Source organism: Anomaloglossus baeobatrachus, chromosome 4 (genome assembly GCF_048569485.1).
Source record: "Anomaloglossus baeobatrachus isolate aAnoBae1 chromosome 4, aAnoBae1.hap1, whole genome shotgun sequence".
Classification (NCBI taxonomy): Eukaryota; Metazoa; Chordata; class Amphibia; order Anura; family Aromobatidae; genus Anomaloglossus; species Anomaloglossus baeobatrachus.
The window spans coordinates 71,469,563-71,486,566 of NC_134356.1; positions in this window are offsets into that span (position 1 = coordinate 71,469,563).

A 17,004-nucleotide genomic window follows, 5' to 3' on the forward strand; every position below is an offset into this window, starting at 1 on the left:
TGTAGGGACAGTACGCAACGTGCGCACATAGCCTTACAGTGTTACTTTGTTTCTCCTTCACTACTCTGCTGCCACCTAGTGGGAATACGCTCTACTACATCTTACTAGCCCTTTGTACAGCCTGACAGGTTGTATATTGAATTGAGGTGTCAACCAGATGAGGGGGTGTGCTGGACTGCCGTCCTCATGACATTGTATTCTGAGCTAAGAAGTCGGGCTGCTTAAATAAACATAGCATATAAACAACAGATCGGACCTTGACAAGACGGGAATCCCTGAATTCTCTGTATTAACCCTTACATCGTGCTGTTTTCTGCTGACAGATTCCCTTTAAAAGAATAGGAAATATGAGGTTAATATTAGCTTTAGTGGCCTAACATTCAAGATTTTTATTTTGGTTTTTTTTGTAGCAAAAATTGAAAAAAAAAATTCAAAATTTGTAAACAAAAATTATTTGAACAGAAAAACCTGATTTAAACAGCATTTATTGGTTGTTGTATTCCATTTAGAAGTAGACCATTGATTTTACAGTTCAGATCGTTGATAATGTTTTATAGATTGTGAGCCCCAATGGGGACAGTGTTGCAAATGTATGTAAAGCGCTGTGGAATTAACAGCGCTATATAAATGAATAAAATTATTATTATTATTAAAATTATTATTATATACATACAGTCATGGCCAAAAGTTTTGAGAATGCTACAAATATTAATTTTTACAAAGTCTACTGCTTAAGTTTTTCTAATGGCAATTTGCATATACTCCAGAATGTCATAAAGAGTGATCAGCTTAACAGCAATTACTTGCAAAGTCAATATTGGCTAAGAAAATGAACTTTAACCCCCAAAACACATTTCAACATCATTGCATTCCAGCCTTAAAAGGAGCAGCTAACATTGTTTAAGTGATTGTTCCATTAACACAGGTGTGGGTGTTGATGAGAACAGGGCTGGCGATCAGTCATGATTAAGTAAGAATGACACCACTGGACACTTTAAAAGGAGGCTGGTGCTTGGTATCATTGTTTCTCTTCAGTTAACCATGGTTACCTCTAAAGAAACATGTGCAGCCATCATTGCTCTGCACAAAAATGGCCTAACAGGGAAGAGTATCGCAGCTACAAAGATTGCACCTCAGTCAACAATCTATCGCATCATCAAGAACTTCAAGGAGAGAGGTTCCATGGTTGCCAAAAAGGCTCCAGGGCGCCCAAGAAGGACCAGCAAACGCCAGGACCGTATCTTAAACTGTTTCAGCTGCGGGATCGGACTACCAGCAGTGCCGAGCTAGCTCAGCAATGGCAGCAGGCTGCTGTGAGTGCTTCTGCACACACTGTGAGGCGGAGACTGCTTGAGCAAGGCCTGGTTTCAAGGAGGGCAGCAAAGAAGCCACTTCTCTCCAGAAAAAACATCAGGGACCGACTGATATTCTGCAAAAGGTACAGGGAGTGGACTGCTGAGGACTGGGGTAAAGTCATTTTCTCAGATGAATCCCCTTTTCGATTGTTTGGGACATCTGGAAAACAGCTTATTAGGAGAAAAAGAGGTGAACGCTACCACCAGTCTTGTCTCATGCCAACTGTTAAGCATCCTGAAACGATTCATGTGTGGGGTTGCTTCTCAGCCAAGGGAATCGGCTCACTCACAGTCTTGCCTAAAAACACAGCCATGAATAAAGAATGGTACCAGAATGTCCTCTAAGAGCAACTTCTCCCAACTGTCCAAGAGCAGTTTGGCGCCCAACAATGCCTTTTCCAGCATGATGGAGCACCTTGCCATAAAGTAAAGGTGATCACTAAATGGCTCATGGAACAAAACATAGAGATTTTGGGTCCATGGACTGGAAACTCCCCAGATCTTAATCCCATTGAGAACTTGTGGGCAATCATCAAGAGACGGGTGGACAAACAAAAACCAACAAATTCTGGCAAAATGCAAGCATTGCTTATGCAAGAATGGACAGCTATCAGTCAGGATTTGATCCAGAAGTTGATTGAGAGCATGCCAGGGAGAATTGCAGAGGTCCTGAAGAAGAAGGGTCAACACTGCAAATATTGACTTGCTGCATTAACTCATTCTAACTGTCAATATAACCTTTTGGTCTCATAATATGATTGCAATTATATTTCTGTATGTGATGTAAACATCAGACAAACACAATTAAAAACCAGAGGGCAACAGATCATGTGAAAATATAATTTTGGTGTCATTCTCAAAGCTTTTGGCCATGACTGTAGTCCTAATCTCAGACTGTACATGGTGGCTCTCAGGGAAAGTAAAATGTATTCCTAATTCTGGTCAATTAGCTCAAAATATAGTGGCCTGTAACAAAACTGAGACTTGTAATGATGATCCAGACTCTATGTAGCCACCGCCATAAGTACTACCAGACTTGACAGACAGACTTGATATATCAGGATATAAATGAGAACAGATGATTTGGGTGATCAGAAATGTGCTCCTAAAACTTCTCATTATTCTCAGACACCGAAAACCTGGCACATATTGACTCACCAGTGCAATTGCAATTTAATAACCAGATTTTTCCAATTGTGCTTAAAAGTTTAATGACGTATTGTGAAAAGATGTATGAGTAGGCTTATGGCTTGATGAGGCTAGTGACAGAAAATTTTATTTCCGACTTCATTCATGAAAAATGAAATAGTATCTCTTCCTCGGTTAATATACTGTGCTGAGCTTTATGAGAGGCTCGGATTATGTTTAAATAGGAAGGATATGACAGATGTTTTTCATTAGAACATTTTTTTTCCTAGATTTTTTGTTTTAACTGTGGGAAGTGATGACTCTGATTAATGAGAAGCCTTAAGGGAAAGTCTCTTTCATTGTATCCTTATAAGATAAAAAAAAAAGATTTAACTATGCCTGCCGTGGAGAATTGTGTGGTCTTGCAAGTAAATCACAGTCTAGAAAGAACTAGCAAAACTTTCAGTCCATAATTATACATACGGTCCGGAATGAATGCAGCCTTTATACTGCTTTTCATGCACTTTGTGTGGTCACGTCTCCTACTAGAAAATCATGCTAAAAAGGTCCATATTCATTATATAGTAGCTAAGACCACCCACACACATTGCATTGACATTACCCGAACCCACCGATATCAACAGGGTTTGGGCAGATGTGAGATTCTAATAATAAATCTGCCAACCAAATGATCAGCCAAACGATTATTCTACCAACACGTAAAGTGCACTAGGGTTTAGACAAACACTTCTTTGATTGACATACACACATACATATATTTGGTCATTGAAATAATTTGAAACTGACAATAGTAACTGAATATCAGTGTCCCTGCGTTGCTCTGCCTCCTCTCCTGATGTGGGCGCCAGCACTCTCACCTTTCCAGCTTTCCAGCAGTGGCTTCCACTTCACTGGTCCATGCTGTTGTCCCCCAGGGCTTGTGCACACCGCACAGGCCTCCTGGGAATGCCCATAGGGTGCACATGACTATGTCCCTTTTCTTAAAGAAGGAGAAAGATGAAGGAAACCAGGTATCATGCTGCGCTTGTCACCATTCAAGACCGAATAAACTATTACATGTCTTTATTGAGGTAGCTAAGTACAGGTCAACATGTTTTGGAGGATGCAGCCTACTACCTCAGGACATATAGCAATAACAAGATTAGGATTATTCTTGTCACTGCTATAAGTCCTGAGGAAGGAGACTGCGTCCTCCGAAACCCATTGACCTGTACTTAGCTACCTCAATAAAGACATGGAATAGTTTATTCGGTCTTGATTGGTGACAAGCGCGGCATGATACCCGGTTTCCTTCATCTTTCTCCTTCTGAATATTTCAGGGCTGCAGCTGTTTCCACCTTGTTATGAGTTTTGACTGGCACAACCCATATGGGTGAGTTTACCTATTTTTATAATTCGGTTTTTAATCTGGTGAGACCCTATTGTGCTACTTGTCCACAGCATCTACATTCCTTTTCTTAAAGAGTTAGTACGCACTTACTTAGTAGTGCCTCTTACCTCACCTGAGAGGCTTTATGTTTTTAAGGCACCTTAGCCTTAAGGGAGGTGCCTGGGCAACGATTTCTATACGTTCCCAGTTCTCAGGTCCTTTGTGTTATTGCTGCTGCTGTCATTGTGCTGTATGCTGTTACTGATTCGTATATGTGTTTCAGTGCATTACAAGTCCGCTGCTGCTCCTGCGGCAACTATGCCCACCAGCCACTTACCACGATATTCACTGTTGCTGCTGCAAATAGCCAAATTGACCACTGCTGCCGCATCCATCCATCAATCCTGGCCAAACCCACAACACTGGCTGCTGTTTCTACAACCAGCAACTGTATTGTATCTGTAGCGCCAGCTGCTGAGGTACCTTCGATCCCCTGAGGTTGCCCTCTGTTGGCTACCTACCAGCATGTGTCCCTATCACCAACTCTGGTAGTTTTAGTGAAGAATCGGCAGCCTATACATTTCACTCCTCCAGGCCAGCAATCGGTACTTTCGCTTCAGTTGACTTACTACCCCCATGTTCGACCTGAGAGCACAACAATCAACTAATGAAAAGTAGACATTCCATTAGAATTGTACAACAGAAAAAAAAATGTAATGAAAATGGTCGTGACAAAGAAGGATGTTATTTTCCCAAGAACTGATTGAAAATAATTTGACCATAGACATGTAAAACTAAGCTGTTTCCTGTAATTAGCAACACGCATATCTACAAACTTCTAATCAGTCATGCTTCCTTCTGTATATGGAACGTGAAAAGTAGTCACTGTGATGTTTGGTATCTTTGGGTGTACCACACTGAACATGGAGCAAAAAAGGCTAAAAAAAATAGTTGTCTCAGGAGAATAGAGAGAAAATACTCCACAAAAGAATACTCCAATTGTGATTTATGTAGAGTGTCTCATGTCCAATATTCACATTCATTAGATGTAGTGGTGAATGGGCAACGTTTCAGAGTATCACCGCTTTCACCAGTCGTGAAGAAATTAAGTAAGTTGTTTTTACCATAGTCTATATCTGATACTGTATTTTTATGCCTAATGAATGGTGTAATGCTGATTCTTCCGATTCAACACTATATCTACTGCGGTGGTGTGAATGACGGACATGTGAAACTATAAAGAAATCACAATTGAAGCATTCTAATGTGCTGTTTTCCTTATGTTTTTTATATATCTGCTCTTGATATGTCTTTAAGGATTGACTCCCCCTTGTGTATTAAAAATCGGTCCAATTGTCATCCAGAAATGTTTTATGAGTGAAATACGTTTGGCATTCCGCATGCCATAGAAGTGTGATTTTTTTTTTCTCTCCGTATGTGACCCGTATTACATGCATTTTTTTTCTCAGCAGCTATTATTCTACATTAATTTACAGGACCATTTTCAGCATTCTATGGTACAGAATCTATCTATAAAAAAAAACAGACGGAATATGGACGGTATGTTTCTCCTACCCATAGACTTGTCTCTTTTTATCTGACCATATGCAACATGCCGAAAACAGGTAAGAAAAAAAAATTGCAGATCAGCACTGGCTTATTGTTAACATTGGTGCGAGTGCAAACCGATTTTTTATCGGATTGCAATGATCCCTTTTATACAGAGATGTGAACGAATCCTAAACAAGACCGTGATTGGCTTTTCAATCAGCAGATTTGTGAATACAGCTCTGGTCTACACCGCGGGCTGCAACTGAGAAGCAGGAAAAATATTGCAATGTATTTAAAAAAGCTACTCAATGTATCAACTATTTCTGTAGATACCAATCATTTGCCACAATATTCTTCAATAATTTAGTACGTAGAAATGATTCTTCATTTTATGTGCCAGACTCATTGCACACTATAAAATAAGGTATACAATAAACACAATTTAACATCAGGGAAAGACATACTTATCCCATCATACAACGCATCAATGCAATATCCTATATCATCTCCCTTATATGAAGGGTTTATGTGAGCAGCTTAGTATTTGTGCTGCGCAGTGATATTCTCGGCACCTTCCTACCTGAATGCTGACAATGCAGCATAATATAAACTGCAAGATCAATACTAGTCAGAATGGATGATTGGAAGCGTCAATTCTAATCTAGGATCACTACCAAGTGACATCGATATGAGTATGGTCCATCTAGAAGAAGAAAATATAGTTATTAGCTGTCAGCCTGTAAACGCTTTTTGTAGCCAGCCAAGAGTCTTTCAATTCTTGTTTAAGGGATTTTCTTACTTGGAAAAGTCTTCCAGTTTTGTGAGATTTCTGGGTCGTCTTGCATGCACTGCTCTTTGGAGCTACATATTTTCAATGATGTTAAGATCAGGAGACTACACCGTGTGCAGAATTATTAGGCAAGTTGTATTTTAGAGGATTTTTTTTATTATTGATCAACAACCATGTTCTCAATCAATCCAAAATACTCATAAATATCAAAGCTTAATATTTTCGGAAGTTGGAGTGGGTTTTTTTTAGATTTGGCTATCTTAGGAGGATATCTGTTTGTGCAGGTAACTATTACTGTGCAGAATTATTAGGCAACTTAATAAAAACCAAATATATTCCCATCATCTCACTTGTGTATTTTCACCAGGTAAACCAATATAACTGCACAAAATTTAGAAATAAACATTTCTGACATGCAAAAACAAAACCCCAAAAAATTAGTGACCAATATAGCCACCTTTCTTTATGATGACACTCAACAGCCTACCAGCCATAGATTCTGTCAGTTGCTTAATGTGTTTACAATCAACATTGCGTGCAGCAGCCATCACAGCCTCCAGACACTGTTCTGAGAGGTGTACTGTTTTCCCTCCCTGTAGATCTCACATTTTATGAGGGACCACAGGTTCTCTATGGGCTTCAGATCAGGTGAACAAGGGGTACATGTCATTATTTTTTTATCTTTTAGGCCTTTACTGCCCAGCCACGCTCTGGAGTAGTTGGATGCATGCGATGGAGCATTGCCCTGCATGAAAATTATGGTTTTCTTGAACGATACCGACTTCTTCCTGTACCACTGCTTGAAGAAGTTGTCTTTCAGAAATTGGCAGTAGGTCTGGGAGTTGAGCTTCACTACATCCTCAACTCGAAAAGGTCCCACAAGTTCATCTTTGATGATACCAGCCCATACCAGTACCCCACCTCCACCTCGCTGGCGTCTGAGTCGAGTGGAGCTCTCTGCCCTTTACTGATCCAGTCTCTGGCCCAACCATCTGACCCATCAAGAGTCACTCTCATTTCATCAGTCCATAAAACCTTTGAAAAATCAGTCTTAAGATATTTCTTGCCCCAGTCTTGACATTTTATCTTATGTTTCTTGTTCAAAGGTGGTTGTTTTTCAGCCTTCCTTACCTTGGCCATGTCCCTGAGTATGGCACACCTTGTGCTTTTTGATACTCCAGTAACGTTGCAGCTCTAAAATATGGCCAAACTGGTGGCAAATGGCATCTTGGCAGCTTCACGCTTGATTTTCCTCAATTCATGGGTAGTTATTTTGCACCCTTTTTCCCCAACATGCTTCTTTCGACCCTGTTGGCTATTTGCCATGAAACGCTTGATTGTTAGGTGATCACGCTTCAAAATAATCTGCACACAGTGTATGGGGGCCATTGTAAAACCTTCAGCTTGTGCCTTTTGAGGTCGTCTATTGTGGATTTTAGTGTGTGTTTCATTATCCATTTGTAGAAGCCATCCTTTTTTCAATTTATGTTTGCATTAAGAATGTGTTGAAATTTCATTGAATCCATTCTTCCCTTTACCTGTGAAATGTTCCCCATGCCATTGGCTGCAACATAACCCTAAAGCATGTTTGATCTACCATCAATGGTTATCATGCTTAATGGTTGGTGAATAGTGATGGGCAAACTCGGACTGTAAAAGTCCAGATCCATGCTGGATACCTAGTATCCATGCACCGACCTCAGGCCCGGAGTTCTCAGGGAACTCTGAGTAACTATCCGGATCTGGCCATCAAGATAATTAAAAAAATAAAGGAAAAAGAAAGAAAATAGTAATAAAGTAGGAGCGTTATATTTACCAAGTCTCCTGTGCAGCTGTAACACTACTCCCGGGCTGCTCATTACCCTTATACATATTTTCTGCTTCCCCCGCCCGCCGGCAGTCCCGGCATCTGTGATTGCAGTCAGATTGCGCCGCAACCCTGTGTGACAGCGTGTCTGACTGAATTGGGTAACCAGCACAAATAAAGCATATGGCTACAGGCTGAAGCCCCCAGCCATGTACTTATCTTGGCTGTGTATAAAAATAAAAGGGACCCTATGTATTATTTATATAGATAGTTTTAAAAAACAACTTTTGATCCCCCCCAAATATTAATACCCAGCCATAATAAAGCCAATAGCAGGGGGCTGGTATTCTCAGGCTGGGAAGACCCATGGTTATTGGGCCCCCTCAGCCTAAAAATAGCAGCTTGCAGCTGCCCAGAATTGTCACATCCATTAGATGCGACAATCCTGGCACTTCACTCTGCTCATCCCGATTGCCATGGTGCAGTGGCAATCAGGTTAATAAAAGGGGTTAATGAAAGCTCACAACTGCCACTATGCCAAAGATTAGTAATGGGAGGCATCTGTGAGACCCTCCCCATTACTAATGTGTAGATGAAGAGAAATAAACAATAAACTGTGCCGGTATTGTCGCATCTAATGGATATGAGAACTCTGAGTGGCTGCAGGCTGCTGCTTTTAGTCTGTGGGACCCAATAATCATGAGTCTCCCCAGCCTGAGAATACCATCCCCCAGCTTTATCATGGCTGGGTATCAAAATGGGAGAATTACACACTGTTTTTTTAAATTATTTATAATAATTTTAAAAAAGCTGCATGGGGTCCCTTTTATTTTCATACACATTGAAGATAAGTACACAGCCGGGGGCTGCAGTCAGTAGCTGTATGCTTTATCTGTGCTGGGTATCACAATATGGGGGACCCTACACCAATTTTTTTAAATTATTTATTTATTCTTGCACCACTATGGAGACGCACAAAGGGTGTGTGATTGCAAGCAGTCAGATACGCTGTCACACAGGCTGGGGACGCGGTCTGGTTGCAACCAATCACAGACACCGGTACTTCCGGTGGGCGGGGAAAGCTGTGGATATGGCGTAAAAAAAACGTTTTTGTGCATTTTTTGCCAAGTGATGTAGATTGGGTGCATCACATCACTACCACATCATACAGCATGTGGTAGTGATGAGTTTATATGCCAGGAGTTGTAAATTGGGTTCAGGAATATGGTATAAAAATTTTAGCACCACACTTGCATCTCTTGGCAAAAAAAACACAGTTTTCTGTGAGGAGATGCAGGTCCATGAACTCAGTGTTTATTGAGGTCCTCTGAGGTCAGGTTACCTGTGGTCAAGTTCTATGAGATTCCTGGAAGGTGGAGGGCCGTGGGAACCTCCAGCTGTGACCGTAAAAGTGACATCACTGCTCATCACTGAGGCTCAATCTCTGCCTGAAGCTTACAGTGAGTGGTCATGTTCTATGGCTACACTCTGTACCTTCAGCTATAGCTGAGCTGGAATCGTTGTGGGACCTCCTGTGGATTACTTCGAACCTGGGTCTTTTGGAGGTTAAAGTGGTGAAAGAAAGTGTTTTTTGTAATTTATTTCAAATAAAGGATTTTTCGATATTTGTGTTTATTTACTTTCACTTACAGATTAGTAATGGGAGTGTCTCATATGCCTACCCCCAAAATAGGGCTTAGCAAGATCTTACAGTATTTTTATAGTATGCTTTAAATATAAGCCCTACTCCAAAAATAAGCCCTAGTTACAGTCAGGGCTGGCGTTAGGGGGAATCAAGCTCACAATGTCTCAGGGCCCCCACTCTCTTAGGTACCCCAGCTTTTGGAAGATAATATAGAGTCTCTATCCAGATATAGTAAGACTGCTTAAGGACTTTTGTCACGTCACAGTCATGTGACCATGATGCTGCCAAGGGTCTCTTAATTGCTGGAGTCTAAAGCTGAGGAGGAGACTGCCATGTATGTGCCGTTTGTGGGTGGGGGTGTGTCTATCGAGATATATATATATATATATATATATACAGTATACACAGTGTATATATATATACAGTATATTAGGATTCACAGAGTATGGACAATTATGTTTATGTTCCAGATTGTGAAAATACATAAAGCTACGCTCTAGAATGCTAAAAACGAACAAGAGAACTCTGTTCATTCCATTACTGCTATCTATAAGAGTATTAAAAAGAGATACTTAGCTTATATATTGGTCAATGCATATGTGCCCGGTAACCAACCACAAGGTGATCTCAATATACCAGGTCCCTTACTTAAATGTCTTTATCTGGGCAGGGAGGATGAAGCTATAAAGGAGGATGGACACAGCCTGGTTATGCTGGTTATGTGGCGGAGTGCTCAGTCAGAAAAAAAATGCACTACAAAATATATCAAAAAGACTGACCTGCACTTCCAACAGGTGTGAACAGGTACTAGCTGAAAACACAATATAACTACAAAATACTTACAGCTGCACTCTAGAATGCTAAAAATGAACAAGGGAACTCTGGTATTGCATTATTGCTATAGGAATATACTGTTGTTAGTTATATTGTGTTTTCAGCTGGTACCTGTTCACAGCTGTTGGATGTGTGGGTCAGTGTTTTTGATGTATTTTATGTTCCAGATTATGATATAATTTTATTTGAATACATGTCGATTTATTTTGTGTAAGAATAAATGTGAATTGTTGTTCAATGATCTAAAATATAAGACATCCACTGAAAATAAGCCTTAGCCCATCTTTCAAAACAAAAAAAATAGTATAAGACCCTGTCTTATTTTCAGAGAAACATGGTATCAATAACCCTTTTTGTGACATTTTCTATCCATTTCACCTGATTCAAGGATGAAGCCCCAAGCCTGAAGTTATTTATTTCGCTTTTGTTACCTGTTTTATATTTTAAGATTAGTGCATACTCCTTAAATAACTTGGGCTTCTGAATATCTAATACTTGTAAGATATAAAGAAACACTGTTTGAACCTTCAATGCTCCCAACCTGGTCATTATTATATACGGGAGCAATCTTTTACACTGAGGATCTATAATGCACAAAGCAGTGGAACCTGCTTAGGAACCTTATGAATATTTGATATCTCCCATTCAGGGGGTCTCCTGCTCCTGTATTCGTTTTCAACAATGATCAAAGTGCTGGGCTCAAAGATTCCCGCAGAGCAATGATCTCTTGTTATTAGCAGCTGGATCTAAATTCAGCCATATAAGCAAAGTTTCTGAAGAATATTGTCCATGGTGGAAAATCGAGCACTTTTTTTTTAATACATATTCATGAATTTCCATTATTCTTCCAATACGAAGTGGTTTTTTTTTTTACTCCTATTGGCTCTTTTCTCGACTACAAATGGTCTTTACTATTAGTCTAAGCAGAACGTCATTAATATGGTTCTTGTCGCTTTCAGTAGAGACTCCATGCTGTTGTTACTAAACACCTTTTAGATGGAGGGATGAGTCCGATCTTGTTGACTTTTCCTTGTCTTCAAGGCCCGGCTTTAGCGCTTGCATAGTGTGAATTATTAACTCAACACTCCTGACCTCTGAATGGCATCATCATGGCTGATTTTCAGTCATTCGCTTCCTAATATCATCTATCTGCTAGATTTCATTTTGCGGCTTCCCACCTTTAAATTTGATCTGTAATAAGTCTCTATATTTTGTCTTTTGTAGTTTTTTTTTTTAATTTAGCCTTCTATATATATTTCACACTTTCAGTATTTTCTTAGATTTCTATCTATTGTTTGGAAAAGTTACTGATGAGTGTAACGTACGACTTGCAATTGGAGACAAACTACTTGTCCACCTTTCGGAATAATTTTTGATTCCTTCTTAAATAAATGTATATTAGGCTAACAATAATTTTTATTTTATGACTTTTTCTTTTCAAACTTTTGCACGAGTTGCTTTAGCAGCTGCTGCTTGACATTGAGTGCTGCTGCTCAGCTTATTTGTAATGAGAATACCCAAGTCCTTCTCCTGTTCTGTAGTCCCGAGCTTACTTCCATTTAATGTATGTGCAGCTATAGGATTACTCCATCCTAGGTGCATTACTTTACATTTATCAACATTAAAGCTCATTTGCCAAGTATCTGCCCATTCTGACATCTTATCCAGATTATTTTGTACTATTGTACTATCAAGGTCAGTTTTTAATATCTTACATAGTTTGGTGTCATCAGCAAAGACTGACACTGTACTATCAATCCCATCCACAAGGTCATTAATAAAGAGATTAAAAAGAATCGGTCCTAGCACAGATCCCTGCGGTCCCCTCTGCTGACTATAGCCCATTTAGAGAATGTACCATTTATGACTACTCTTTGTTTCCTATCTTTTAGCCAATTCCTTACCCAGTTGCATATAGTTTCCCCTAGTCCTTGTTTCTGGAGCTTTAGTATAAGGATATTATGTGGTACAGTATCAAGTGCCTTTGCAAAGTCCAAATAAATCACATCAGCTGCATTACCAATATCCAGGTTTGTAACTCTACATATCTATCTTTTCTCCTGAGCTCCTTTTAGCTGATTTATGACCACAGTCCACATCAAAGTTGATTGGACAGGGAAACAATGAGCCTGAAAAGGCTAAAAAATGCAAATATTTTCAATTAAACCCCATTGACAACATTATTTTTAGCAAGAAATATATGCATTAAAAGCAAAATGGCCCCAAATGTAGACAATGTCTTAAACCTCAAGCATGTCTCACAATCTTTAGATTGAATTTTAATACCTTCACCCCCTGCAGATTTTCCATTTTTCATTTTAATTTCCCCCCCTCTTCTTTCAAGAGCTATAACTAGGTTATAGGCCCCACAAAGATCAAGTTTGGTGAAGATTCAGGCTCCTCTGAGATGGTCAAGAAGCTCAGGGATGAGAGGAAGAAGATATTTGTTTTTACATTAGGCTGATTTAGACCCCTGTGATCTATACGGGTCGAAAATAACGAATCTTAACTATGAAGAACCTGGCTCCAGTCAGGGCATAAGACGTCCATATAAAATTTCTGCCAAGGTTCTCCTTGAAGTATTCAGATGTGGCCAGCATCTCTTCTTGTGACAAAGGGTAGCTACGTCCTCTGGGTGGAATGGCTCCTGACTGGTCTATGGGACAGTCGTATGTAGAGATGAGTGATGAGCGAACCTCTCAAAGTTCGATTCGCTGAGCCTTGCGGAACAAATGCTATACTTGCCGAACTGTTCACCGAACTGAACTCCGAACTCTGAACTCCGAACCTTTTCAAACTCCATTGGATTCAATGGGATGCCGAAGCTAAGGCAGAGAAAACACCTTAAGGGGGGTAGAAAAGCTTCCACAACAGAAAAAAATATGTTTTACAGTGCAGCACCACTGCTTTGTCATATCCATTAGCTTTCTAGATTATTGACATAAGAAATATTGAGGTGGATGAAAAACAGGTATACTCCTACCAGTACAGACAAGGCACAACTTGGAGACCCATTTTGTCGTCTTGAGATTTAAAAATATTTTCAGAAGGACAGTGGTATCAATCAGCCCCCCCCATTTCCCCAGTGTACTTGCACATCAGGAAAGTATGATCCATGCCATGCAACACACAGGATGTGGCCTTACATATCAATTTTTAAAATCAAAAGGGGATGAGTGACAGGATTAGGTCTCTTGCTCCCACACCCCTGATTGTGCAGAGAAGACACAGCTTGGCGACCCATATTGAAGTCTTGAGATTTAAAAACATTTCAGGCAGACCGCAGGACAGTGGAATGAGTTGCTCCCCCCATTTTCCCATAGTATATTTGCACAGCAGGGAGGTATGGTCCATGTAACACACAGGATGTGCCCTGGCATTTCCATTTTTAAAAGTTAGCACATAGCGACCTTGCATTCTGCATCAGTGTATCCAAGCTAGAAATTTCTGAACAGCCAGGTTGAGGACGTGAGCCATACAATGCACATACATGATGTCGCCCAGTCATAGTGCCCCACCAGGTTTGCACCATTGTTGCACACGGCTTCCTCTGGCTCCAGGTTCAGTGGAAACAGCCATTGAACAAACTCGGTTTGGATAGTGGTCCACAACTTTGCAGCTGCGTGACTGCATTCTCCAATGCATATAAATTTCAGCAATGCCTGATTGCATTGACTTACACATAGGATACAGCCTGGAATTTTGATTTTAAAAAAAAATATAGAGATGCATGAGTGACAGGATTAGGCCTTTTGCTCCTACACCTCTGTCAGTACAGACAAGAAACAATTTTGAGACCTTACTTGGAGTCTCCACATTTTCAAAAATTACGGTCAGACAAGAGGGAAAGTGGCAACAATTGACATAGACTACAAATAGTCCAACAAAGCAACCTGAATGCTTTTGACTGGTCCTGTAAGAAGGCCTGAATCAACATTTCTACCTTCACCAGAGATAGCAAGATGATAGACAGATGTAGGCCTCTTGCTTCCAGAACCTTGGCACTACAGATAAAAGACAATTTGGAGACCGTACTTGGAGTTTCCACATTTCCAAAAATTAAGGTCACACAACAGGAAAAGTAGCAACAATTGGCACAGACTACAAGTAGTAGAACGCCGCAACATGGATGCATGGGACCGGCCCTGTAACAAAGCCTGAACCAACATTTCTACAGGGTCTACAAGCTTTTTTATATACTCCTGCATCTGTGCGTCCCTTCCCAGGGGAAAGCATCTTGCCAAATTTACTCCTATACCATGGATTTAATAGACAGGCTACCCAGTAGACAGCACTATTATTAGTGCTAACAAAACAGACATCATGTTGCAGAAAGTGCAGCAAGAAGGCACTCATGTGTCAGACGCTTCCATAAGGTCCAGATCCATGTTCTGTTGGTGACGTGGTAACACTCAATCTTGACTCTTTCGTCCCCTCACACAAACCACGGACAAAAGAGTTGGGATCAATATTTTCTTCATCTCCTGAGTTTTCTGCGCTCATCACCTCTTCCTCCTCAATTTGTTGCTCGGCTCCTGAACCTTCATTACCAGTTTGTCTGTTATTATGAGCCTGCCTCGATTGATGAACTCCACCCTCCTGTGACACTTGCTTGTGTAACAACTGTCTGAACCTTACAGGAAATGGTATGCCTTCCTCATCCTCCTCTGCTTCCTCCTCTTCATCTGGGACCCTCACTTCCTCCCGCAGACTATTCAAACTGTGCTCAAACATGTAGATGAGCAGAAAACAGATGCTGATGATGGCATCATCAGCACTAACCATCTTTGTAGCCATTTCAAAACTGTACAGGAGGGTGAAGAGGTCCTTCATCTGTGCCACTCCTCAGTGATGATTTCCCTATATCTGCACTATATTGTCCCAGGCTATGCCTCATAGCATAGTGCACAAGGGCTTGCTGCTGCTGCCACAGTCACTGCAACATGTGCAGAGTGGAATTGCACCATGTTGGCACATCGCATATTAACCAGTTAACCAGTAGGTCATAAGACCTTTGGAACATTGCAAGCTTATTAGCTGCGGGGTGCAAATAGCAGACGTGAGAACACAGTATCAGTGCCTTCTGCAGCAGTGCATCCAGGCCAGGATAGTGTGCTAGAAATTGCTGTACAACCAGGTTGAATATGTGAGCCATGCAAGGCACAAGTGTGAGGACGCCCAGACATAGGGCCGCCAACAGGTTTGCACCATTATCGCACACGGCCTTCCTTGGCTCCAGGGTTAGTGGAGACAGCCATTTATCAAACTCGGCCCAGATAGTGGGCAACAACTCTGCAGCTGTGTGACTTGTTTCTCCACTGTATATTAATTTTAGAACTGCCTAATTGTGATGAGCCCTTGATGAGCTGTTCTGAGGTGAGGGGTATTCTATCTGCACTCTTGGAACACGTGTTACATTAAGGGACAGGTTAAGGGTGCGGGTGGAGGCCCAAAAGGAGGTGGAGGAAGCAGAAGCAGTGGAGGAAGCAGTAGACGCAGAAGATTGTACTCCAAGCATTGGGGATTTCAAGACTTGTGAAGCATCCCCTTTCCAGCCTGCCACTGCAGCCACCAGAGTAACCCAGTGCCCAGGCAGCGAGATGTAATGACCCTGGCCATGCTTGCTCTTCCAGGTGTCAGTGGTGAGACACAAAGCTTTACAAGGAAAAAGTAATCTATGACATGATGGTGTATCACAAGCATGGCTTTATTAGAGAAGTAATGGTGATTGGGCACTGGGGAACTGCACAGGCCATCAGGTTTCAGAAACCATCTGTATCCAACAGGCAGAAAGGAAGCATTTCCGTGGCCATCAGTTTAGATATGGTGAAGTTCAAGCTCTTTGCTTTGGCATGTGTAGGAGGAAATTATCTTTTAAGTGACCAAACCTGTGGGACCGAGGACTGGCTGATGTGCTGAGAGATGGTGGAGTAAGGTGGACATGACCGACTGTTGTACTGTGAGGGAGGTGTAGGCAGAGATGTAATGCTGGATTGAGAAACGTGGTGTGGTTGGTGTCACACATGGGTCAAAAACAGCAGGCATGGTCACTTCTGTAACAGCTGATGGGCTCTCATTCCCCCTGACTGTAGCACGTAAATAAGTGGAGGTCCAGCGGTCAGAGACCTGTGTGAGAATAGTTTTGAGCGTGACGCAGGAGGAGGAAGAAGTAGACATGGTTGATTTGTCAGCCAGTGGTTGGAGTAATGCATGTTGGTTGTGCATGTGCCGGTTCATGCATGTAGTAGTCATATTGTAACGGGGTGCCGGGGGTGCCTCGGGGGTTGTAGTCGTGGCCCCTTTGGGTGACAGGCTAACCCCTGGCCCCGCCGTCACTAATGGGACAGGGGAATGTTTTGTCGGGCAGAGTGTGGATGAAGGAAGTACGTTGACAGACTCAGGAAAATTCCGCAGGCAGGCATCAGTTGAACCAAAAGGCATTTTATTACACGTATCTTCACAACAGGCTCGATGCACAAATCAGGCAGCGTCAAAACACAATTC